Raw genomic sequence first — 27,609 nt, forward strand, 5'->3', positions numbered from 1 at the left:
GCTTTGCTGTCAATAACGGAGTAGAGGGTATCAAGAAGTCAATCATTGAATCCAATTTGAGGATATTCCAGTGTTGGTTCTTTAATCTGATTCCATTTATTGTTGAATGGCGTGGTCAAGCGTAGAGCCGTATCCACCTGTCTAGTTCTTGGTTGTAATAATTCATTTTGATCCGCATGTAGCGCCTTTTGGAATGCCCTGGAAATCACCTTTTTGGGATATCCCCTAATTCTCAAGTGGTCCGTCAGATCTCTTGCATGTCTCTTGAAGTCCTCAATCTGTGTACAATTTCGCCTTATCCTCAAAAATTGGCCCGTGGGTATTCCTTTACATGTATGTCCCAGGTGGAAACTTCCAAAATGAAGATTATTGGTATTATTTCGATGCAGAGAGGTCACTATCTGATTACCAGTATGCGTTAACTTCAGGTCCAAGAATTCCACCATGGTACTTGAAATTTGGGATGTTAAATGTATTTGTAGGTTGTTTCTGTTCAATCCATCAATAAATTCCTGGCATTGTTCCAGTGTACCTGTCCAAATGAAAAAAAAAAAAACGTTGTCTATAAAACGATACCAGCCATAGACAAACTGTTGATAGGACGAGGATGGGTTGGCATAGGAGGGGGCACAGCACGCACCCATTGCCGTCCCTTAGATCTGCCTGTAATAGTTCCCATGAAAAAGAAAATAATTGTGCCTTAAAATAAAGTTCAATAGGTCAATGACAAATGAATCATGCATCCTATTACGGTTACCTTTTCAAATTAAGGGTTTCTGAGGCTGCTCTGATCCCATTGTCATGTTTGATGTTCGAATATAAGGACTCCACGTCACAAGTGACCAGCAAAAATTCCTCCGGTAATGTAATCTCTTGTAGTTGTTCCATCAGGTGCATTGAATCCCTCACATGTGAAGGCAGCTCCCTCACCATTGGCTGTAAGAAAAAGTCCACATAGGTACATACCCTTTCTGTTAAACTCCCTATGCCTGCCACGATGGGCCTGCCAGGGGGGTTGGTCAAGTCCTTATGTACCTTTGGTAACATATAGTATGTCGGCACTACTGGTGTTGTCACATTCATATAGCAATGTTCTTTCTCTGTGATGATTCCAAAGAGTCGTGCTGAATCTAATAATCCTTCAAATTTCCTCTTGAAGACAGTTGTAGGATCCGAGGGTATTTCCAAGTAGAATGAGGTATTACCAAGATGTTGTCTGGCTTCTGCAAGATAAAGATCAGTTGGCCACAGAACAATATTGCCCCCTTTATCTGCTTCTTTAACAATAAAGGATGATTGCTGGCTCAGGGATTTTAATGCTTTTGACTCCACATGAGTCAAATTCCGTCCTCCTGGCCCCTCACTTGGTAAATTCTTAATATCCCGCACCATGACGTTAAAAAAGACCTGAATACCAGGAAAATTCACAAATGGGGGTATATTTAGATGGTAATCTATCCGGAAATTGTTGCAGTTTACCTTGTGGATCGTCGTTCTCTGATAGTAGGTCCAAGAGACCTTGTAAGACTTGTTGGTCCAATTCCAAGGTTTCACGTGCATAGCCAGGTTGTGAATGGATGATCTTTAAAGCCAATTTCCTACAAAACAAATAAACATCTTTAACTAATGTAAATTTATCCAGCTGTGCCATGGGAGAAAAAGATAATCCCCTTTGTAACACAGACCTCTTTGTAAGAAGACAGATTAATAATCTGCAGTAACTGTGAGGAGTCATCTAATAATTCCTCCTGTGTCGATGACTGTATACTGGTGGTTGGTTGTGATTCACATTGCGCCATCATGGGCTTCTTTTTCTGAGTTGTGGGGCGCCTGCCCCGTCGTGTCCTGTGTCTGTATCGCTTGACCCTAAAAAAAATCACTTGAACCTGATGTAGTGGCCCCTTGATCCCTTGCTCCCTGTTTGTACTCGAAATTGTCCCTCGTGTTACCGTTGTGTTTCCATTTATACACTGTTCCTCTCTCATAGTCATTTTTATCCCGTGCAAATTTAGATTTTTTACCAGCAATAATGTCCTTTTCATATTTGTTCAATAAGTCACTTAATCTTTTCTGGAATGGTTCAACCTCCGCCATTTTATCAAACTGATTTAGTCTGGCCTCCAATGTCTGTATATGTTGCTTGGTCTGGGTTAGTAGGTCCTTATGTTCCAACAGCATGTTTTTAATAATTCTAGAGCACTGGGCCAATCCTATTTCCCAAGTGCTCTTGAATTCATCTGTGACCTCCCATGATGGAAATACTTGTACCCGGAGGCCCCTAGGATACATAGATAACTTGAAATATTCCTCCAGACTCTTCACATTCCACCAAACCCCAGTCATGAGTTTATGAGCCTCAGTAATCTCCTTCGTCAAGTATGAGAAATCTGCATTACTTGTACTATCCTGAGCCTCTCTTGCTTCCAAATTCACTGCCATAATGCAAAAGTATCTGAGACAGTGGTGCTATGTAATAAGCTACCCGGAGCAATAACAACAAAATGATACCTGTATTTAATTATAGCGGCGTGCCTCCATCAAAGAACTTGCCATAACAGTTTTTTTGGGTTGCTGAACGCATATAGTGATGGGCATGGCTAGCGGCACATACCTCTGTGGTCAATAATATTCTGTGTCCCCCCCCCCCCACCCCCTTTTTTTTTAATCACACTCTTCATTTATATTTTTTTCACATATTTTCACACATTCCCTCGTCCATACACTTACTCACCACTCACACATCACAATTTTTTTTTCTCACTGAGTGGCTGAGATTACACCTATTTGTGGATTGATTCGGTTTATCATATCACCTTCCCCCCCCCCTTTTTTTTTTCTTCATAATTATAAGTTTAACTATGTAAATTATTGCAGGACATGGGCCGTAAAGATCGATATATATATATACCTATTTGGAGCATGAATCATACCACACCAATAAAGGGAGATGCTGGTGTATACCCTTATTAACAGTTATATTCTGTCTTATTCCGGATAAATGTATATATGATGGCAAGAACACACAGATTGGGCATCTTGATATGGAACGGATGTGTCATTTATTTATTTTCTCGAGTTCCGGACATATTTGGGCAAGAACACATAGATTGGACATTACGATATGGAACTTATGTGTTATGTATTATTAGTTTTTCTTGCAATGGGTATGGTTTATTTGCTTACGTAAGGATTTTCAAGTTCAGTCAGACAATGCGACAGCCGTTGCAGATATCAATCGCCAGGGCGGCACCTGGAGTTGCTCGGTGATGGAGGAGGTCTCCAAGATTCTCCTCTGGGCCGAGGCTCGGGTCCCTGCTCTGTCGGCAATCCACATCTTGGGCTTGGAAAATTGGAAAGCGGACTTTCTAAGCCGTTCCTCGGCGGATCCGGGGGAGTGGTCTCTCCACCCGAAGGTGTTTTCTCAGATTTGCGATCGTTGGGGGATCCCGGATGTGGATCTCTTTGCATCTCGCCTCAACAGGAAGGTTCCCCTCTTTGTACAAAATCGAGGGATCCCCTGGCCCTGGCGACAGATGCTCTGGTCATCCCGTGGATGTCCTTTCGACTCCCTTATCTGTTTCCGCCTCTTCCCCTCCTGCCCAGGGTTCTGAGGAAACTTAAGGCGGAGGGAGTCTCCGCCATTCTAGTGGCCCCTGACGCGCGTGGTCCGACTGGCAGACGACGTGCGCCTACCTCTTCGTCCCAATCTTCTCTTTCAAGGTCCCCTTTGCCACCCCAATTTACTGTCGCTGCATATGATGGAGTAGCGGTTGAAACCGCGGTTTTGAAGGCCCGCAGGTTTTCTGAGAGGGTTATCCATACTATGCTTCGGGTACGCAAACCTTCCTCGGCCAGGAACTACCACCGCACTTGGAAAGCTTATTTTCGGTGGTGCGAGGCGCAAGGCCTCCTTTTCGATCTCCCACGCCTCCGTGGGATCTCAATCTGGTGCTTGGAGCCTTGGGGAGGCTCCTTTCGAGCCCCTTAGGGATGCCTCCCTTCGTATCCTCTCGTGGAAGGTCGCCTTTCTCATTGCTATCACACTATCCGGAGGGTCTCGGAACTGGCGTCACTTTCCTGCCGTTCCCCCCTTTTGGTGCTTCATCAGGATAAGGTGGTTTTCCATGTAAACGAGGAGATCGTTCTACCTTCCTTTTGGCCCTCTCCTTCCAATGCCAAAGAGCATTCTCTTCACAACCTTGATGTGGTCCGGGCAGTCCGGATTTATTTGTCGGTCACCTCCTCTTTTCGTCAAGGGGACTCCTTCTTCGTGATTCCTGAGGGTAGTCGTAAGGGTCTTCCGGCCTCCAAGGCGACCATTGCTCGGTGGATTCGCTCGGCCATTTCGGAATCGTACCGCCGCAAGGCAAAAGTGCCACCCTTTCGGGTGACAGTGCATTCCACGCGTTCTGTTGGGGCTTCTTGGACTCTCCGTAATAGGGCTTCGGCCCTGCAAGTCTGTAAGGAGGCCACCTGGTCGTCCTTGCATACATTCTCAAAGTTTTATCAAGTGCATACTTTTGCATCTGCTGATGCTAGTTTGGGCCGCAAGGTGTTGCAGGCGGCAGTAGCATCCTCCACTGCTTGATTTGGGTTGAATGTTTTTTCTCCCCACCCGGGGGACTGCTTTGGTAAGTCCCACGGTCTGTGTCCCCCAATGGTTTCCGACCGAGAAAAGTAGATTTTTTTTATGCTTTACGTAAAATCTCTTTCTCGGAGGATCCATTGGGGGACACAGCGCCCACCCACAGTTTGGGTAGAGTTTTTTGTTTGTTCTGTCCGAGAGGTGGTTCTGGGTTTTTTCTTTCCTCTGGTTCTCTCTGACTTTTTGCTGGTGTTTTCTCCTTTTTTGTCGGTTGCCTCCTATTGCTTTGAGACTAAACTGATAAGCTCAGGGCCAGTAGGCGGGGTATAGCCTGCCGGGAGGAGCCGACACTTTTTTTATTGGTTTGTCTAGTGTCAGCGCCTCCTAGCGGCATGAGCATATACCCACGGTCTGTGTCCCCCAATGGATCCTCCTTGAAAGAGATTTTACAGTAAGCATAAAAAATCTACTTTTTCGTCCCTGCATATATGCCGGTGCCTCGTTTCCACCCCCGCATCTAGTAAGTTGTTTACAGAGTTACATTGTTAAATTTATTTACATAGTGTGCATTGGGCCTTCGTTATATGATTCATCGTCATCCCTATATCTAGTAAGTTATTCATATATAACCTTGCCTTTTTACATTGTACGCATTATGCACTTATCACATCTCTAAAATCACTATTTGTCTACACTAGACCGAAAATAATGATAAAAAATGCCTCTTAAACCATCCAATTTAAAAGGTATCGCTGCCACCACCTGTCAATTTCAAGCCGACAGGAAGCTATCAATCCAATCTGGATATGCTACAATTCCCAAATATAATCTACTATCCCCAGTAGTGTATAAAAACAGGAAAAAGATTAATCCGAATCTATAATGTAGCCGAACAGGTAAGTAAATTTAAGACTATAACTTCAATCTCTTCAAGGACAATGTACGTCCGTTTTACCAGACATAAGGCGGTACTTAATAAATAAATGATTTATTATGCAAGAAAAAATATTCATAGTACATGTAAAAATAGATGTTAACAAAACAAAGTTTCACCACACAGAAAATAAAATAAATGGGAAAAACATAGAATCCTTACTTACAAAAAGTTACAGAGTTCTATCCCATGGGGTCTGGTAGGAAATGGCGTCTGGCATCCAAAATTAGATCTTGTCCCCCATGCAAGCCCCTAGTCCCCCCCAGGTCTGCAGTTTTATATCCTGCTATGGACAGGAGACACCTCTATGTTCAGCCCCTGGGCAGGACAAGGAGGAGAGATAGATGTTGCCACTCCCTTATGATACCTTTATGCCCAAAGAATAGGAAATGTCTTCTATCTTCTATCATGGGCCAGGTACCCACATCATTTTCTAATATTTGGGTTCTCCATCAAATCCTCTTTCTAGGGGTACCTGACATGACCCCCTTATTGTGTATGATTTACCCAGTGCATACAGTTCGGGCAGGGATCAATACACAAGGGTCATGTGAGGACTCATTTTAAAGGTAGTATGATGGAGAATCTAACCGTACAAGATAGGGGCTGCGGACATACTTCCCTGACCCCCATATCTAATATTTAGAAGATATGGCATTTACACAGGGGGAATATGTCCCAAACATTTCTTTGATCTACTTGGAGTCTATTCGCCTGGTGTAGGCATCACATTTACCACCCAGGCAAGCAGTGTCCCTTAAGTGTTACAGGTATGTTAATTGCCCCCCCCCCCCCCCCCTGGCCACTGGATGCTATCGCTCAGATTGTCGTCTCCTGGCAGTTAGACCAAACAGAAGGGATTCTTTGAAATGTTAAGCAATGCAGATAGGTGTGTAATGGAATTAACAGTTGTGCATACCGATAGAAATTTTGCAGAACATGTATCACCAGTAATGAATGACAAGCAATCACAATGCAACATGAATACATATTTTGCCATGGTATATGACTATCTGCATTGCATTTTGGCCAGGATAGCCTCATCTTGTGTTGTGGGTTACTATACCCAGTATGGGGTGGGCGTAGTAGGATTATAATCCTCCGCCCAGGATATATTATATTTTAAAAGGTTTTAAATGTATGTGTACTCTGTGTGTGTTCTAATTTGTGAATAAAGATAATTTATATTTACATGTGGTCTTATATACATTTTTGGTGTGCATACTTATATGGTTGCCAGCTTTTTCTCTTGTTGGTTTCCATATGTATTTTTGGCAGCCAGTTTGCACCCAGCAATGGTGAATTGGGTGGTGCCTGTCTTACCATTTATTGGGGACGTTTTCTTGGCACACTTTGGGCCCTTTAATACCAATTGAGTATAGTTTAAACAGGATAGTCTGCGTATTGTTGCTGACAATGTCCATTTGTTTATGGATAGGGGATAATCTGTCTGATCGCGGGGTCCGGCTGCTGGGAACCCCCACGATCTCTCCTGCAGAACTGTGTTATCTGCTCCACGGAGCGAACTTTGCTCTGTGCCTGATGACTGGTGATACAGGGGCCAGAGTATCGTGACGTCACCTCCCGCCCCCTCAATGCAAGTCTATTGGAGGGGCATGGCAACAGTCACACCCACTCCCATAGACTTGCATTGAGGGGGCGAGGCCGTGATGTCACCATACTTCGGCTCCTGTCTTCAGGCACGGAGTGACATACGCTCCGTGCAGCAGATGACACAGGGTGCTGCAGGAGAGATCGCGGCGATTCCCAGTGCCAGGACCCTCATGATCAGACATCTTATCCCCTATCCTTTGGATGGGGGATAAGATGTCTAGGGGCGGAGTAACCCTTTAAACATGGCAAATCTGGAGAAACTGCATGATCCAACATGTCCATGTAGCCCAAAATTTCAGAGGATGCTTTCAGCACCTTGTAGAAAGTCAGCAGCACGGCCCTCTCTTTTCACTCCCCTGCTGTATATACCACTGTATACAGCTCTGCAGTAGGGCAGAGTTGTTGGGGCTGCAGGTTGCACAGTGTCCGGGCTTAGCAGGAAAATTGTGCTAAATACTTTATGTAAGGTGCACCCCTGGAGCTTTGCAATCTATCCTAAAATTTACGTGTGCTTGTGTGTGTGTGTATTTGTGCATGTAATGTGTGTATGAGTGGGTTCACATTATGATTTTACTAAGTTACTTTTTCTCACTACTTTTTACCTTCAAATCATACAAAACTGTATGCCAAGTTGTATCCATTGACTTCCACTGATTGTTGCACAAAGCGGGTAGGGGTTAATGGTGTGGGTTTGCCTTTCTTATGTTTTTTTTCCCCTACTGTGTAAAACCCTTTACATTTATTAATGTGTCTCACACTAGCCAGAATTTGGACAGATCTTAAACTTTGACACATTAGGGGAGATTCATGAAACGATTTAGACTGGTCTTTCCTGTCTAAATTTGTCGCACAGAAAGTCGCAGTCTAAATATGTGCGACTTTTCTGCGACTTTTGCTGTAGAGAATTTTTAGAACATGATTGGAAAATGCATTGGTGCTGAATTTATCAAGTGCGACTTTTGTGTGACAAGTCGCATCTGCCCAAAATACACTGAAATGTCAGACCATGTTGGAGCAGGTCTAAATGCAGTTTAAGCTGTAGACCCTGAAGTCTGAGCACAGAATTTATCAAGGGCTGTGAGACCTTTGATAAATTAGGAGCACAATAGACAGGAGACTACCACATACGCTGGTCTATAGGCTTACCCAGAATAGACTAGATTAGTAAATGTCCCCCATTGTACCTAAATATCTCACGTACATCACATGGTGCATCTTTAGTAACTTACAATATGGGATCAAGAAAAGATTGAAGCTGGTGTCAGTAGGTGTAGAGACTCCAGAGGCCATATCAATCTCCAGCAACCAAGATGGGACCCACATCTCCATCTACAAGCAAAGCCATATTAACTAAGGCAACCATGGGGGCTATGGGGAATCCAACTTAAAATTCAGCGTATGGTAATGTAGAAGATGGAGAAATGACAAGTGTTCGTTTAACCCCTTAAAAGGGGTACTCCAGGGGAACTAAACCCATAGCCCATCCTTTCCCTCTCACCAACCTATTTATTTATATAAATATTTATTAGCTATATAGAGCAGTTTCCCTCTTTCAGCTGTCACTTACATGCATGGAGTGAGAGAAAGACATCATTATCAGATCGTCCTAGTCTTTGTGCAAACCCCTCACTGAGACTAGCCCCCACCCTCCTGGAAGACAAACACCACGTGATTTCTGGCATCACAGCCACAAGAGAATGAGAATCTTGCCGGAAGAAAAACAGCCCAGTCTGCTCAGCACATAATGCTGCTATTTGCCTGATCTAGATCGTATTACTGACTGCTGCCATTGAGAGAATATCATGCTTTATTGCTGGGAGGAGGGATAACAACAAAGACGTGGTCTCAAATTGCAGGAGGTGCTTAACCCCAAATGCAATTGTGCATATATGCTAAGGGGCAGCAGATCCTGCGCTTGTGGTCCGTCCCCAGGATAAAATGCATACAATGGGGGATGACTGCAGCAGACTACGAGTGCCACAATGGCATCCTACACCAGAAGAAAGGTGTGGATGTGTAACATATAGAATAATACAGGAATTTAGGTGCACTACTGTGGCAGATGTAAACAATGACATATGGCTAACCCTCAAAACTTATGTTAAAATTGAGACATTAGCCAGTATATCTTTATATGAAGGACATACCTGAGCCCGCACACCAATGCCAAGGCTTCTCAAGTGGCATGGACCTAACACACTAAACCTACCTGTGCCGTATGGGCAAAACCAGGGGACAGTGGGCAATTACAGCAGCATTAGTTCCAATTCACAGCCTGCTCCCAGGTTACCTCCAGTGTGGCTGGACACACATACAATGGGAGGAGGGAGGCAGACTATAAGCCCCACCCAAGTTGGTTGATATGCTGCCTATAATATTTATCAAGGCGCATTATATGTGGAGTTTATATACCTCTTATACTTGGAGGTGTATAAACTCCACATATAATGCACCTTGATCACTATTATACGTAGCATTAAGGTTCACCTGTGAGTCTGGCAACATATCAACCAACTTGGGTGGGGCTTATAGTCTGCCTCCCTCCTCCCATTGTATGTGTGCCCAGCCACACTGGAGGTAACCTGCTGTAATTGCCCACTGGCCCCTGGTTTTGCCCATATATCACAGGTAGGTTTAGTGATAGGTCCTGTGCCACTTGAGAAACCTTGGCATTGGTGTGCGGGCTCAGGTATGTCCTTCATATAAGGATATACTTGCTAATGTCTCAATTTTAACATCAGTGTTGAGGGTTAGCCAATGTCATTGTTTACTTCTACCACAGTAGTGCACCTAAACTCCTGTATCATAGGGGGAGGGATATTTTGAAAGAAAAAACATGTACAGTGTGTTTACAACAACACAGCATGCACACAAATAGCTAAATCAATTGGCTGGCAGCCATTACACAGAGCTGCACTGACTTCTGGGAGTTGCAAGCAAGAAAATAAAAAGAATATTCAGGAGACAAGAGGAGCCACAGGAGCTGGCAAAATCACATGGATAAGTACAGGGGACATAGAACAGGTATTGTGGTGGCTTTGCAGTATTTTTATTTTTCCTAACTTCCCGGAAAACCACTTGAAGGACTCAGCCCATTTTGGCCTTAAGGACACCACATTTTATATATCTGACCTGTGTTACTTTAGGCATTAAACGTTTTATGGTAAGTAGGCTCAGTGTAATATCCCAACTCTATTCAACAGGGGTGCTATTCAATGCATCAATATATACACACTATACCAAAAGGAAAAGATACACAATCCAGCACACACCCAAATACTTATGTATCAAAGTTTATTAAACACACAATGCACAAAACACAGATAAAACATTTATCAGATAACACAGTTAAAACAGGCCAAAGGCCACTGCACAAAACAGGGGGGGGGGGGGCTTCCCAACAAGACCCCCACCTGTCTCTCACAATATCATAAACCTGTTACTCTAATCTGTACAAATAAACAGTGTAGCATCACTGAACAAATATAATCAATACAACCTGTGTCCAAGAAACAATGATAGGTACAGAGAAGGACAGTGGATGGAGGAGTTTACCAGGCAGGTGCCCACCCTAGACCCCACGCATTCCGTTGCCCCGCGGTAACTTCCTCAGACATTACCCAGATGGAAATATGGAGTGAGTAAAATGTTCTGCGCACAACAAGGCTCAGGAGTGAGAGCGTACTATGTACATTTGAGGCCTAAATTGGTGATTTGTACAGGGGTGGCCGATTTTGCAGCGGTTCTGACATAAACGCAAAAAATAAATACCTACGTGTGACCCCATTTTGGAAACTACACCCCTCACGGAACGTAACAAAGGGTATAGTGAACCTTAACATCCCACTGGTGTTTGATAAATTTTCATTAAAATTGGATGGGAAAATAAAAAAATAATTTTCAAAAAAAGCCCCCGTCTCCCCCCCCCCCCCCCCAAAAAAAAGTAAGAACATGCCCCATAAGTGGATGTAAAGTGCTCTGCGTGCGAACTACAATGCTCAGAAGAGGAGTGCCATTGGGCTTTTGTAGAGAAAATTTATCCGGAATTCAAGGCCACGTGTGTTAATCCCATTTTGGAAACTACACCCCTCACTTAATGTAATAAGGGGTACAGTGAGCATTCACGCCCAATAGGTGTGACAGATTTTTGGAATAGTGGACCGTGAAAATGAAAAATTTAATTTTTTATTTGCACAGCCCACTGTTCCAAAGATCTGTCAAATGCTAGTGGGGTGTAAATGCTCACTGCACCCCTTATTAAATTCTGTGAGGGGTGTAGTTTGCAAAATAAGATCACATGGGGGGGGTCCACTGTTCTGGCACCATGGTGGCTTTGTAAACACACATGGCCCCCGACTTCCATTCCAAACAAATTCTCACTCCAAAAGCTCAATGGCACTCCTTCTCTTCCAAGCATTGTAGTTCGCCCGAAGAGCACTTTACATTCACATATGTGGTATTTCCATACTCAGGAGAAAAAGCCCCCCAAAATTTTATACACCATTTCTTCTATTTCCCCTTGTAGAAATGTAAAATTTGCAGGAAAACCAGCATTTCAGTGGAAAATTGTTTTTTTATTTACACATCCAACTTTAACAAAAAGTCATCAAACACCAGTGGGGTGTTAAGGCTCACTGTACTTCTTGTTGTGTTCCTTGAGGGGTGTAGCTTCCAAAATAGTATGCCATGTGTTTTTTTTTTTTTTGCTGTTCTGGCACCATAGGGGCTTCCTAAATTTGATATGCCCCCCCAAAACAATTTCAGCAAGATTCACTCTCCAAAATCCTATTGTCGCTCCTTCCCTTCTGAGCCCTCTAGTACACCCACAGAGCACTTGACATACACATGAGGTATTGAAATGCTCAAGAGATATTGGGTTACAAATTTTATGGGGATCTCTCTCCTTTTTACCCCTTGTAAAAAAAAAATGGCTCTACATGAACATGCAAGTGTAAAAAATGAAGATTTTGAATTTTCTCCTTCACTTTGCTGCTATTCCTGTGAAACACCTAAAGGGTTAAAAACTTTCTGAATGTAATTTTATATACTTTGAGGGGTGCAGTTTTTATAATGGGGTATTTCTAACATAGAAGCCCCCTCAAATCCACTTCAAACTGAACTGGTCGCTGAAAAATTCAGATTTTGAAATCTACGTGAAAAATTGAAAAAACTGCTGCAATACTTTGAAGCCCTCTGATGTCTTCAAAAAGTTAAAACATGTCAACTTTATGATGTCAACATAAAGTAGACATATTGTATATGTGAATCAATATATAATTTATTTGGGATGTCTATTTTCCTTACAATCAGAGATTTTGAAAGTAAAAAAAAATGCATCGCCGAAAAGTTACCACTAACAAAGTAGAATATGTCACAAAAAAATCTCGGAATCAGAAAAGTAAAAGCATCCCAGAGTTATTAATGCATAAAGTGACAGTGGTCAGAAAATCCCTAAGGGGTGAAGAGTACAATTCAAAATTTATTGAACAAAACTAATAACAGTATTTTTTTTTTTTTACATAAACTTACAATGCACTGTTCCAAATTACACACAGTAAGTTTCAAAACACTTTATAGGTTGTAAAGAACTGAAAATTGTCATTTGTTGTGTTTGCAGAATATTTACTGAAATCAAAAGCTATTTCAAACTTTTAACAATGTTTTAAACATTTTAACAGTTCACATTACATTTTAACATAGGACCCCTTATTTTATAGCAGCTTCAAAAGTCTTGCATCCACTGAACTTGTGAGTTTTTGGACAGTTTCTGCTTGAATTTGTTTGCAAGATTTCAGAATGGCCTCCCAGAGCTGCTGTTTGGATGTAAACTGCCTCAAACCTTAATAGATCTTTTGCTTGAGGATGCTCCAAAGGTTCTCAATAGGATTGAGGTCAGGGGAGGGTGGAGGTCACACCATGACTTTCCTTTTAACCCCATAGCAGCCATTAATGCAGAGGTATTCTTTGCAGCATGAGATGGTGCATTATCATGCAGGAAGATCATTTTATTACGGTAAGCCTAGTTCTTCCTTCTGTACCAGGGAAGAAAGGGGTCAGTCAGAAACTCCACATACTTCGTAGAGGTCATCTTTATGCCTTCGGGGACCCTAAAGCGGCCGACCAGTTCTCTTCCCATGATTAAGGCCCAAAACATGACTCCACCATTAGTCTTCATGTATTTTTCTGCCCAATTCAGCAGTTTCTGCTTGTGAACATTGGTTAGTGGTGGCCGAATAGAAGGTTTATGCACAGTTGCAAGACTCTGGAGGACTCTACACCTTGATGTCCGTGGGACTCCAGAGGCACCAGCAGCTTCAAATATCTGTTTGCTGCTATGTAATGGTATTTGATCCATGGGTCTAGCAGAAATATTCCTCAATGTGCCTTTATCTGCACAAATCCGTTTGTGCCCTGAATCAGCCACAAATCTCTTAATAGTGCGATGATCACGCTTACATTTTCGTGAAATATCTAATGTTTTCATAGAAACATAGAATGTGTGGCAGATAAGAACCATTTGGCCCATCTAGTCGGCCCAATAATCTGAATCCTATCAATAGTCCCTGGCCCTATCCTTTATGGAGGATAGCCTTATGCTTATCCCATGCATATTTAAACTCCTTCACTATATTTGCAGCGACCACTTCTGAAGGAAGGCTATCCCATGCATCCACTACTCTCTCAGTAAAGTAATACTTCCTCATATTACAGTGACCCCCCGACCTACGATGGCCCCGACATATGATAATTTCAACATGCGATGGCCTCTCAGATGCTTTTGTATGTCAGGGCCATCGCATAAACAGCTATCCGGCAGCGCAGACTCCTTCAGCTGCCGCCGGATAGCCGTTTACGGTTCCCGATGTGCTCCAGTGATGGTCTCTTACCTGTCCTCAGGGTTCCGGAGCATCCTCCTCAGGATCCCCTGCATCGCCGGCACTCTCCTTAGTCATCATCACGTCGCCGCGCACGCCGTCCCGTCATCCAATAGGAGCGGCGTGCGTAGTGACGTGATGGCGGCAACAAAGAGCGAGGATCTCGGGGAAGCAGAGACGTCCGGATCGCCGGGGACGCGGCGACAGCGATGGAGGGCGACATCCAGGGCAGCGGGGACGAGCGGTGACGGTCCAGAGCGGCGTGGACATGTGAGTATAACATCCTATACTTTACATTGCACGGATCCCTCAACATACAATGGTTTCAACAAACAATGGTTCATTTGGAACGGATTACCATCGTATGTTGAGGGACCACTATACTTTTAAACCTTTGCCCATCTAATTACTCTTGTGGTAGTTTTTCTTCTTTTAAATATGCTCTCCTCCTCCTTTACCGTGTTGATTCCCTTTATGTATTTAATAGTTTCTATCATATCATCTCTGTCTCTTCTTTCTTCCTTCTAACCTTTTCTGGTAAGTGTTATCCTGCAATCCATGTACTAGTTTAGTAGCTCTTTTCTGAACTCTCTCTAGAGTATCTATATCCTTTTGGAGATACGGCCTCCAGTACTGCGCACAAAACTCCAAGTGAGGTCTCAGCAGTGTTCTGTACAGCGGCATGAGCACTTCTCTCTTTCTACTGCTTATACCTCTCCCTATACATCCAAGCATTCTGCTAGCATTTCCTGCTGCTCTATTACATAGTCTTTCTACCTTTAAGTCTTCTGAAATAATTACTCCTAAATCCCTCTCCTCAGGAGGTCAGGACTGTGTCAAAATATTCTATGTTCTGCCCGAGGATTTTTACGCCCCAGGTGCATTATCTTGCACTTGTCCACATAAAATTTCAGTTGCCAGAGTTCTGACCATTCTTCTAGTTTTCCTAAATTCTTTTCCATTTGGCATATCCCTCCAGGAACATCAACCCTGTTACATATCTTTGTGTCATAAGCAAAAAGACACACTTTACCATCGAGACTTTTGCGATATCATTAATGAAGATATTAAACAATATTGGTCCCACTACAGATCCCTGAGGTACCCCACTGGTAGCAAGACTTTGCTCTAAATATACGCCATTGACTACAACCCTCTGTTGTTTGTCATTCAGCCACTGCCTAATCCACTCAACAATATGGGAGTCCAAGCTCAATGACTGTAGTTTATTGATAAGTCTTCTATGTGGGACAGTGTCAAAAGCCTTACTAAAATCTAGATATGCGATGTCTACTACCCCTATAAGATTTGTTTGACATGATCTCTCTGAAGTAAACACATGTTTTTCATCTTGCGATGCATGGGATTTTAGATGTTCCACAATCCTATCCTTTAGTAGGGTTTCCATTAATTTCCCTACTATTGATGTCAGACTTACTGGCCTATAGTTGCTTGATTCCTCCCTACTACCTTTCTTGTGAATGGGCACGACATTTGCTAATTTCCAATCTTAAAGGACGACTCCTGTTTCCAGTGATTGGTTAAATAAATCTGTTAACGGTTTTGCTAGCTCACCACTAAGCTTTTTTAAATAATTTTGGGTGTATCCCATCAGGCCCCTGTGACTTATTTGTCTTCACTTTAGATAGCAAACGTAGAACCTCTTCCTCTGTAAAGACACATGCATCAAACAATTCATTAGTCTTCCTCCCTAATAGAGGTCCTTTTCCTTCTTTTTCTTCTGTAAAAACTGAACAGAAGTATTAATTAAAGCAGTCAGCTAGCCCTTTATTCTCTTCTACCTTGTTTTAATTCCCTGTTATCATTTATATATCTGAAGAATGTCTTATCCCCTTTTTTCACAGACTGAGCTAGTTTTTCTTCTGCCTGTGCTTTAGAAGTTCTTATAGCTTGCTTGGCCTCTTTCTGCCTAGTCTTGTAGATTTCCAGATCTTCATTGCTCTGGTTGTTTTATAATTACTAAATGCTAGCTTTTTGTTTTTTATGATTTTGATATGAGTACCACAGTGGTCTCTTCCTTTTTCTGCTTTTACTGACAAGTCTAATGGAATTTTCTGTTGACTTCAATAATGCATCTTTTTAAGTAGTCACATTTCTCCGGGACTCCATGTAATCCGTTCCAGTCTGATAGGGACTCATTTATGACTAAACTCATTTTTGAAAAGTCGTTTTATCTAAAACTTTTGTTTTTGTGTGGTGTGACTCCTTCTCTGTTCTTATATTAAACCACACTGGTGATTACTAGATCCCAAGCTTTCGCCTACAATATCATATACCAAATCCCCATTTGTGAATACCAAATTCAATTTCATACCTCGTCCAAGGCATTGAACTATTTCACTCTTTTCAGCAGCAGAGTGATCCTTTTTCTTCCTCTTATTGCTTGAAAATGGTGCTCTGCTTAATAATGTGGAACACCCACCTTTAGTAGTTTTTCCTTAAATTGGGCTCACCTGGCAATCGAAGTATAACAGGTGTCCGAGATTGTTTTTAGTGATCAAAAGAGCCCTGAGACACAATGCCATCCATGAGTTAAACTGAAAAACAAAATATTTAATCTTTGTGACACTTAAATAGAATTTGCATAAAAATCTGGAGTAGGGTGTATGTTAGAAATCCCCAATAAATGACCCCATTATAAAAACTGCACCTCTCAAATTATTTAAAATGACATTAAGAATGTTATTTTACCCTTTAGGTGTTTCACAGGAATAGCAGCAAACTGGATGAGAAAAGTTAACATCTCCATTTTTCCCACTAACATGTTCTTGTAGCCTCACATTTTTCATTTTCACAAGGGGTAAAAGGAGAAAGAGCCAACCAAATTTGTAACACTGTGATAAGAAAACAGCGGCCGGCACTGCCGTAGTTCCCAATATCATTTCTCCAGGTGGGTATTCGCTACAGCAGCAGATCTTATAAGCGGGTCCACTGGTGTAAATCTTTCCATGCTCAACCCCTTAGTGAAGGCCGTTCATCTTGTGCAATAAAATCTGTGTTCTCTTGGCATCCCGCATCTATTGAGTCTATGCACCGCACCGTTATATAAAGAATAAATACACCACTTGAAGTTATCTCCTTACCGTGAGTGCTCCCTCTGTTTTTCTTCCTTTTATTGCATAAAATTTGTAACACAATTTCTCCTGAGTATGGAACTATTCCATATGTGGACGTAAAGTGCTGTCCGTGTGCACAACAGGGCTCAGAAGAAGAGTGGCATATGCGGTCCGTGCCACCTGTGACGTTTATGTGGCAGAACGGGGTGGGTGCCCGCACCAACGTCTGTGACAATCAGCTGAAGTCATCTGTCACAGCATGATTACACTGTGACAGTATGGCTTCAGAATGAGCCAGCTTGTCCTAATGCAGCATATACCTACTAATAAAGGACGAGACGGCACACGGTAAAAAAATACAAAGGGTGTATGTAGGATGTATGTATGACAGTCCCTATAGACTGCAATGTGTTCCACGCAGTATTCCACAGAAAGAATGAACATGTTCATTCATTACATTAGCTTATGCTAGGCGCCTAGGTGGGCCCACAAAACAAAGAAGAAAAATACCATAATAAAAATTAAAATCACCCCCTTTTCCCATTTTTGAAATAAAACACTAAGGGTATGGTCCCCTGTACCACTTGTGAAATACACTATTTCAGGAAATACACTGCGTATTCTTAGATGATCATTCACACAGAGCTAACAGGCAGCAGCCCTGCTTTTTCAGTGAAGATTGGTGGCGGAGCCGCACGTCACGCCAGCACGTGGCTCCGCCTCCAATCTTTACTGAAAATGCAGGACTGCCGTCGGCTAGCCGTGTGTATGATCATGTGAGAATATGCAGCGTATTTCCCGCTGCTGCAGATGATTTTGCGCAGCGTGAAATACACTGCGTAAGCGGTACGTTTCCTTTTCAAGTTTTCAAATTTTTTTGCAATAAAATGAAAACATATATATATATATATATATATATATATATATATTTATATATATATACACACACACACACGTACGGACCCATAGAATAAAGTTAGCATGTCATATTTACCATATTGTGAAAGTCCCAAAAAAAAATCACTGGGTCATGAAGGTTTTTTTTATTTTATTTTTTTTATTATTATTCATAATGCAGCTAGTTGCTCAATATATCTATTTCAGCTAGTACCACATTTATTTGTTCCTTTTTATCTGAAAATTCCCAGAATCTTATGCTTCAGTTGGGCCATATGATCTTATGGTGACCCCCAGGAAATGACTTGTCTCCGTGCTTTAAATGGAGTCACTGTCACCTGTATGAGAAGCTGCATGGAATGCTCCACATGAGGAAGACAGGTTCCCATTAGAGTTACTCATGCAAATTTTTCTGCTCCTGTAACACAGTTATAATGCATATAATGACAGTTCAGCCTGACTGTATACAGTGGTCATTCAAGTTACAATATTAATCAGTTACAGGACGACCATGGTATATTGAAACCATTGTATGTTGAGACCATAACTGTATGGAAACCTGGTAATTTGTTCTGAAGCCCCCAAAATGTCATCCAAAAAATAGGAAAAAGTGAGGATTAAAAAAAAATAAGTATATAACATACAGATAAAGCAAGTCCTTACATATTTCTTCAGGGTCCTGTACAGTACACGCAGCGTCCCAAAAAATGTAACATGGAGCTGCCCTTACCTGGAGCAGCTATCCCTGGCACAGGTAAAGAGTAGTACAGAACATGTAGTACCTTCCTGTACTGTAGGGGGCACTACCAGACAGCCATTAAGTGCATACGCTTCAGTAATACAGGGGTTTTACCAGTGAATGCCCATTCTGATTGGTCAGTTCTTCCGGCCATTGACCGTTTTGCAGATCTTGGCTGTCCATAGCATTGTATGTTGAGTCTGGTTTCAAGTTACAATGGTCCAGAAAAGACCATTGTAAGATGAAAATATTAGATATTGTAAATTTGAGGGATCACTGTATTTTTATTAGTCTTAATTTATTTAGGAGAAAACAGATGAGGATTATTACACTGTCCTTTCAGCAGGCAGAGATGGTACTGGTTCTGGCTGCCCATGTGATGCTGTGCCGATGCATGATGGGATTTTCTCTAGTTTGGATTATTTAAATCATTTTTTCACAAGGAATATGTTCTTTTATTATTCTGCTTAGAACATGATTATTGCTTTTACAACCAATAACCAGGTGGTAATAGTCCTCAAAAGTATACAGTATGTATCATTATTAAAAAAAGGATATAATAAGCCCAGTCCCGGTTTATGCCCTAGGGAAGATGAACTTATTAAATCTGATAGGCATTGTGGGATATTGCATATGGAATTGTTATATTTTTTTCAAATATGGGGCAAGTTTATCATAAGTGTGTTTTTCAGATTCAGGTAAATTAAAGATGTCCTGTAGTTGGCGGAAAGTTCTAATGAAGGGACCTTCAAAAGCGTCTCCTATATATGTCACACCTAAATTAGTCCATAGGTCTATAGAAATATCTTTTATATAATAGGATAAGGACTTAAAGGGAATTTTTTGTTGCACGTATATCAGATTTTTATCTTTTGCATTTAGCGCACCATGCCAAACCTGTAAAGAGTATTTTGTAGCCGGTAGGAGGGGTTTGATCAAGGAATTAGCTTTGTCAGGATTAAGCCAAAGGTCATTCCAGTCAGTAATATCTGAATAGGAGGATTCAATATCCACCCTTATGGGTCTAACGGAGGCTTCTTCAATCAATTTCAAAGATTGTTTGACAACAATAGCTGATCTATATGCCATTAAGTTGGGGACTCCTGAACCTCCGTTAGCTGCCAATTTTTGGAGAACGCCAGCAGCCATTCTGGGGCGATTCCCTCCCCAAATGAACCTAGAGAGTAATGATTGCAGTTTGATGATTAATTTATTCGGGATATTTAATGGGATGGTTCTAAACAAGTATAACATTTTAGGTAAGTAAAGCATTTTGAACAACACTCTGCGACCCAGCCAACTCCTATATTTTTGAGACGTTATGTTCAATTCTAATTGTAATGAATGGGTGAATGAAGGGATATTAGCCTCGATTAAGGTGGAGTGGGAGCTAGTAATGTTTACACCTAAATAAGGGATGTTAGACTCAGCCCATTTATATGGAAATAAAGAGGAGATCTGTGTGACTGTTTGAATGGGAAGGTTTATGTTTAAGATATTAGATTTCGATTAATTGATTTTGTAATATGTAAGGATGCCGAAAACTTGAATTTGGGATCCAACTGCAGTTAAAGATTTCAAGGGGTTCGATAATAAAAGTAAAACATCATCTGCATATAAACTAATTTTATGTTGGATATCCCCCACGGAGATGCCTTCTATGCATGGATCTGCTCTGATTTCCATGACCATGCATTGTTTCCATGACCATGATGAAAATCAGAGGGGACAATGGGCATCCCTGTCTGGTTCAATTGGTGATCCTAAATGGAGTTGACAGTATACCGTTAACATACACAGAAGCTGAAGGGTCTCCATATAGAGCCCAAACAGCATGGATGAACGTATCAGGAAGATTAAATCTGCGAAGGGTCTCCCTGGCAAAGAGCCAGTGCACCCGGTCGAACGCCTTCTCCGCGTCCAAAGAGAGGAGCAGAGAAGGCTTCTGACCCCTTCCTGCAACCGATATCAAATCTACGTCCCTTCACGAAGCCCACCTGATCCTTGTTAATAACATCCGGGAGATTATAGAATCCAATTCCAGATTTGCCACATTCTGCTCAATTTCAGGTTGCTGATTGCCAGAAAATGGAGGTCATCTGAAATCCCAACTATTGCAGAGATTATTCATATGGTGAACTATAACTTACTTTTTGAAGAGGTGATCGCTAGACAAGAACTCAAAATAGATGCTTTTAAGAAATACTGGGATTTGTGGACTCGCCAATTTGACAGCTCATAAACATTTTCCTATTGTTGGGCTACTACTCTTATTAACATGCGTAAATATGTGATGGTCTCTTCTCTTTGCAATATTTGACCACATTCATTCATTTTCGGAGTAAGGCTGGGTCCGTAGAAATCCACGGCTTTAGACTAAGGTGGGTAAGATACATTCTTATTTGTTTATTAATACTATAATGTTCCCATTTCTGGAGCTGTGGTTGTTTTTATACTGATATTTCATACTAAGTGTCATTGGCGATATATATGCCTCTTAAAAGATATGCTCCTCTTAGTTCTGTTTAGTTCTGTATATTTCTATATAGTACTACATAATTATTATTCTTAGAGTTAAACTCTAACTTAGTTTATGATCCCAAATGCCGACTATCAGTTTTATTGTATTCATTTATATATACCACTTGCAGTGATGTAACCATTTTGTCCGCATGTTTGTTATTTCCTGAAAATGTTCAATAAAATCTTATTGAAAAGAAAGAAAAGTATACAGTATGACACAGGAAATAAGTGGTACAATTGTATAGTATACATTTAAAATATTTATTTGGAAAAAATATGAATGAAAATAGGGGAGGTTATTGGTTTGATCTAATTCCCCACTTAGCCTCTGGATCAACTCACAGGGACTCATTAAAGGATATAGGTTGAACTTGATGGACTCTGGTCTTTTTTCAACTATGTTACTATGGTATTCAAGTATACAACATTTAGACCTTCATGAAAGACACCTGAGAATCTTTGCTCCCCAGTCTTACCAGAAGACCAGCAATTGAAATACTGAAAATGCTATTTTTTTAACAAGATCAATATGCATTTCTCACTCTAGGGGCAGTGCAGGGAAAAATGTTTCAGTTTAGTTTGGTTGTGCGTGGTCTCTATCTTGTTGGTATACGTAAACCGATTGTTTCTGACCTCTCAGATCGGCCTTTACTGACACCTATCTGATTCCTATTAATGTTCTCCCCTATTACAGATATTGTTTGCCTATCTGGCAATGAGTTTTAATTTGTAAAACTATTCTACTCTGCATTTTTTCAATTTTGCCAACAATTTCCATTTTTACCAGAAATTTTTTTTTCCATGGCTTCAAAATGTCCTTAAATTTTACATCTCTATTGTGATATCTGGGATAAATGTAACCCTAACTGGATTCCTGGTGTGATAAAAAGTTTACTTATTGCAACAGGTATTTCTAATATATCGCACCAGGCTTTGGATACCTATAATTCATATCTTCGCCAGCAGGTGGCATTAGAACTGAAGAAAAGTTTCACTGTTGCATGCTTTTACAACCAATAACCAGGTGGTAACAGTCCTCAAAGCTATACAGTATGACAAAGGAAATAAGTGGTACAATTGTATAGTAGAAGTTAACATTTATTTGGAAACACTATAATAAAGGGAAAAAAAGAGATGTATATAAAAAAAGGGGTGGTTATTGGTTTGATTAGTTTGATCTTTGTATTCACAATCTAATTCCTCATTCATTAACAACAACAACAAAACTCGTGGAAAAACAAGCTCAGTGGCAAATAGATAACTAAATTTAATATACAAAAAGCCAATATATAACCTTAAACTGCCAGAGCAGTATTCCTTTAGCACATCAACACAAAGAAGGTCCGGTATAGTACATTATAGCACTGCAACTGTATAACGCTAAATATTTAATGTTTACAGCGCTACAAATGTTGTGGATAATGCTACATATTTACTGTATATAGCACTACAACTTTTGTGAATAGCACTGGAATAGTAACTAGTATTAGAAGGCTTCCATTTCAACTGTATATTAGTCCAATTATTAATGTTAAAGTCAGGAATATATGCCTATATGTCTCCTCTAATCGCCTTGACTGGTGTATGCGCCTGAGTAAGGTATGCCTGCCATACTGAGGAAGTTGCTTTTACTAGAGGGTTAGTTAGGGGGGGGGGGGGGGGGGGAGTTAAGTTCCACAGATGGATATATAATAAATCATGTAATGTAAAAAGGGAAATTGATAAGCTCTCTATACCAGCCCAAGGTAGAGAATCGTCGCCCTTCATCCACTCTCTCATAGATGCTACCATAGTTGCTGTGTAGCAGCCTCGTAGATTTGGTGAGCCTAGGCCACCTGCCAGTCTCATCTTGGAGAGAAGAGCGAACGAGATTCTGTTTTTTTCCCCTGCCCAGATAAAGCGAGTTAGTATACGTTGTATGGTTACAAAGAAGGAATTGGGGAGGGCAATAGGGACTGTCCTAAAGAAATAATAATTTCGGTAGCAGAAACATTTTAAAAGTCACCACTCTGCCAACTCAGGAGATCATAGCCCTGGAGAGGGACTCTGTCTCTGAAACAAGGGATGTCAGTAATGGTGTATAATTAGAATGGTACAGTGTAGAATGTGGATATGATAATTTAATTCCCAGGTATTGTATATTTGTCTCCCGCCAGTCCATATCATAAACAGCATGCAAATGTGAAATAGTCTGTGATGACAAGTTGAGTGGGAGAGCTTGCGTTTTAGTGCTATTTTATTTATAGTAGGACAAAAGGCTGTATTCAGTTAGAGAGTCCATTAATGCGACCAATGATTTCGTAGGATCAGTCAAGGTCAATATGACATCATCCGCGTACAGCGTAAGTGTGGTGGTGTGTCCCAATCAGTATCCCAATTATGTTTGGCTGGAGTCGGATTGCCTGGGCTAAGGGCTCCATAGATAGGATATATATAAGGGGTGATAATAGGCACCCCTGCCTGGACCCATTAGTGAGAACAAAAGTGCAGACAGATTGGAGTATAAAGAGGTAATGGCTCCCCCGAATCTCATCGACCTTAGAGCCGAGAAGGCAAACAACCACCGGAGGCGATTGAACGGCTTCTCCGCATCCAATGCGACAACCAGTGCTGGCATGGAAGATTTTTCAATGTGGTATAAGATATTGATAAGGCGTCGTGTATTGTCAGAGGTTTGTCGACCCGCCACAAATCCCGCCTGATCCGAATAAATCAATGATGGGAGGTAAGGGGCTAGTCTGGAAGCTATTAGTTTAGCATACATTTTTATACCTTGGTTTAAGAGAGATATCGGACGATAATTTTGTGGGGAATCCAAAAGTTTACCTGGTTTGGGAATGGTCATTATAAGGGCTTTTAAGTTCTCCAATGGCAAGGAGCTAGTAGACATAGCCTCTCGGCAGAAGTTATGGAGGGGAAGTGCGAGGACATCCTGGAACGTCTTGTAATAATTGCTAGCGAACCCATCCGGACCAGGGGCCTTACCCAGGACCAGGGGAGGGATTGAATAGTTTTAAATATTTCGTCTTCAGAAATTTCGCTATTCAATTGTTGTAGTTGGGAGATCGGTAAGTCTGGGAAGGTGTAATTTTTCTAGATAGCTTTGTATAGCAGCTGAAATGTAAGGTCTATCCTGGACCGACTCACTAAGGTTATACAGCTGAGCGTAGTACAGTCAGAAGCCATTGGCTATACTAAGAGGTGTGCAGAGCATTTCCTTGGACATAGGGTGAATCAAAATAGGGACCTGTGTCTTAAGTTGGAGTGATTGAAGGCGTTTGGCCAATAGTTTACCGGATTTGTTGTCCTGAGAATAGTATGTTGCACACAGATTTCTATGTGCTTTCTCGTATGATGTCAGCAGACAGCATCGGAGGTCACGTCTCAGAGAAGCTATTTGGGTAGCTAGGTTAGCAGAGGGCGACCGTTGATAGGTCGATTAGACTACTTTCAATTGTTGTAAGATAGTGTTCATTTGTTGTTCCCTTTGTTTCTTAAAGGGGTACTCCGGTGAAAACCTTTTTTCTTTTAAATCAACTGGTGGCAGAAAGTTAAACATATTTGTAAATTACTTCTATTAAAAAATCTTAATCCTTCCAGTACTTATCAGCTGCTGAATGCTAAAGAGGAAATTCCTTTCTTTTTGGAACACTGATGACATCACGAGCACAGTGCTCTCTGCTGACATCTCTGTCAATTTTAGCAACCATGCATAGCAGATGTATGCTAAGGGTAGCATGGTGGCTCAGTGGTTAGCACTGCTGCCTTGCAGCACTGGGGACTTGGGTTCAAATCCCACTAAGGACAACAATAAATAAAGCCTTATTATTATTATAATAACGTCAGCAGAGAGAACTGTGCTCGTGATGTCATCAGAGAGCATTCCATAAAGAAAAGAATTTCCTCTTTAGTATTCAGCAGCTAATAAGTACAGGAAGGATTAAGATTTTTTAATAGAAGTAATTTACAAATATATTTAACTTTCTGCCACCAGTTGATTTAAAAGAAAAAAGGTTTTCACCGGAGTACCCCTTTAAGGTAGGAGCTTTATTTGATGCACATACCTCTAATCACTGCTTTATGGCAGTTCCAAATATAGACCACACTGGTTACTGACTCATCATTCAAGCAAAAATAATGCCCGAATTTCAGAAAGTAAGGACTTAGACATGTGAGGATGCGATAGCAAAAATTGACATACGCCACATGTGAGCAAGTGGGGAGGAGACCCGATCAGTGAATGTGATAGTAACTGTGGCGTGATCTGACGATTTTATCAGATCAATGGAGGAGTCAGAGAGGGTAGGCAGTAGTGAGCTATGTACTAAGATCATATCTATCCTAGAATAAGAATTGTGAACCCCCGAGTGAAAAGGTAAATTGTAGACGCCAGGCATCATATAGATCTGATTCCTAGGCCCACTGGGCGAGGGAGAGGTACGGGAGTCTAGATGTGGATGCAGTATCTATTGTTGCATCCATGACAGTGTTGAAATCTCCACACATAACTAAAGAACCCCACGTACAAGTGTTAGCTTTCCGTAACACTGAATTTAAAAAGCTGGGCTGTCTTGAATTAGGGGCATATAGCGAGACCAATGTGAGCGGGACATTGTTGACAGTGCGCCTTAAAATATAAAACAAAAAAAGAAACAGAAAAAGTGGGCTCTGAGATGTAGAGCCGTCAGAGTGTGGGGAGTAACAGTACATCTGGAGGCCAAAGGCTTGTGACCTCACCAAACCCGTTCAATGAAGTGGGGACCAGACAGAGTCTCGGCAAGGTCCAAATCAAGTCAAGTGGGGGGTCCATTCTCTAGGGATTCGAGAAGCAGGTGGTTTAGTGGTACGGTCCCTTGTCTCCAAGTGGATGTTCCAAGATGTGAGCAGATCTCGACCTTCCGTCAGGGAGCAGATTATGTGGGTGGAGTCTCCTCGACGGATCAGGAGTTGGACCAGGAATCCCCACCTGTAAGGGATATTAGCCAATCTCAGGGCCTGAGTGATGGGCAACAGGTTTCTCTGTGCCTGTAGAATCACTGCAGATAAATTTGCGTAGATGGAGACATGGTGATAAGGCGTGCTTGCAGGAGTACTTGCAGGAGTACTACATTAACTGCTCCGTGATGTTAAAAAGATGGATCCGGGCCAACACATCCCTAGGAACAGAGTCGTCCAAGTGTTTAGGTCGTGGCACTCTGTGCGCCCTATCCACTTCAAGGTCCCGTGCAGTGGATGCAGGTAGTACCGCCTTGATGAGAGAATGAACATACGCTGGTAGGTCAGCTGGGTGAACAGATTCTGGGACCCCCCTCAACTTCACGTTATTTCGGCAGCTGCGGTCCTCTAGATCCGCCTACTTGAGCTCTAAGGGAAGTCACCTCCTCCTCCAAATCATTATGAGAGTCTAGAATGGTAGACTGCATAGGAGTCATCATGGCTGCCATAGGTTTCTGGAAAGACTGACTTAGTATAAGCAGTATCGCTTTCATGGAGGTGTCTGTCAATGATTCCCCAGACACAGGCATATTGCACAGCTGATCCCCACTGTCCTCTATGCATTCATCTTTATCTCCCCATACACGTACATCATTGCTTCCTTTGTCAGAGGAGCGACGCTGGGGCTGTGAGCGTTCAGGCTCAGGAGGTCTGAACCCAGCAGTGGAGGGGGACGGAGGAAGGCTGTGGGCTGCGGCTAGAAAAAGTGAGGCCCTTGGGGAGGACGTCGCTCCAGGAGGGGACAAGCTGTACCGGTGCTGAGGTGCGGTATGTCTGGAGAGCGCTGGTTCTAACATGGACCTATTAGCCGTGATGATTCTGGGTGGAGAGTCCTCTTGGTGGCTTGCATGCAGAGAGAGAGGAGGGCTGGAGGAGAGATCACGGCCGGCTCCATCTTGCAGCGGAGGCGCGCAGCGAATGAAGCTAAATTTAGCCAGAGTTTCTTGCCTGCTCGTCGTCTCCCGTCTAGCCGACATGACTAGACAATAAGAGCCACTGCTAGGTGAGATAGGGACTCATTCCAAAATCTGTATATGCTTGTTGTGGTAGCTGAAGCAGGCAGTAAGAACGGCGCTCTCACTTCGGGCGGCCATTCACCTCGGCAGCCAGGACACGCTTCAACTCTATATTAGTAATACAACAGTCAGAAAGGGCTACATGACAAAATCCAATGGGCATATGTATGCGTAAATTGACAAGCATAAATAGAAATATATATTTATGTTGATAGCTTTTATTGTATCCATCTATAAACCTACTTTTCCATTTAAGGATTTGAACATTGAGTATATTAAAAAGAAATAAATGTAAAACATATTTGTAAAGGAGTATTCATCAGATATTACAATAACTGCATGAGCAATAAACAT

This window comes from Hyla sarda, chromosome 3 (genome assembly GCF_029499605.1).
Source record: "Hyla sarda isolate aHylSar1 chromosome 3, aHylSar1.hap1, whole genome shotgun sequence".
NCBI lineage: Eukaryota > Metazoa > Chordata > Amphibia > Anura > Hylidae > Hyla > Hyla sarda.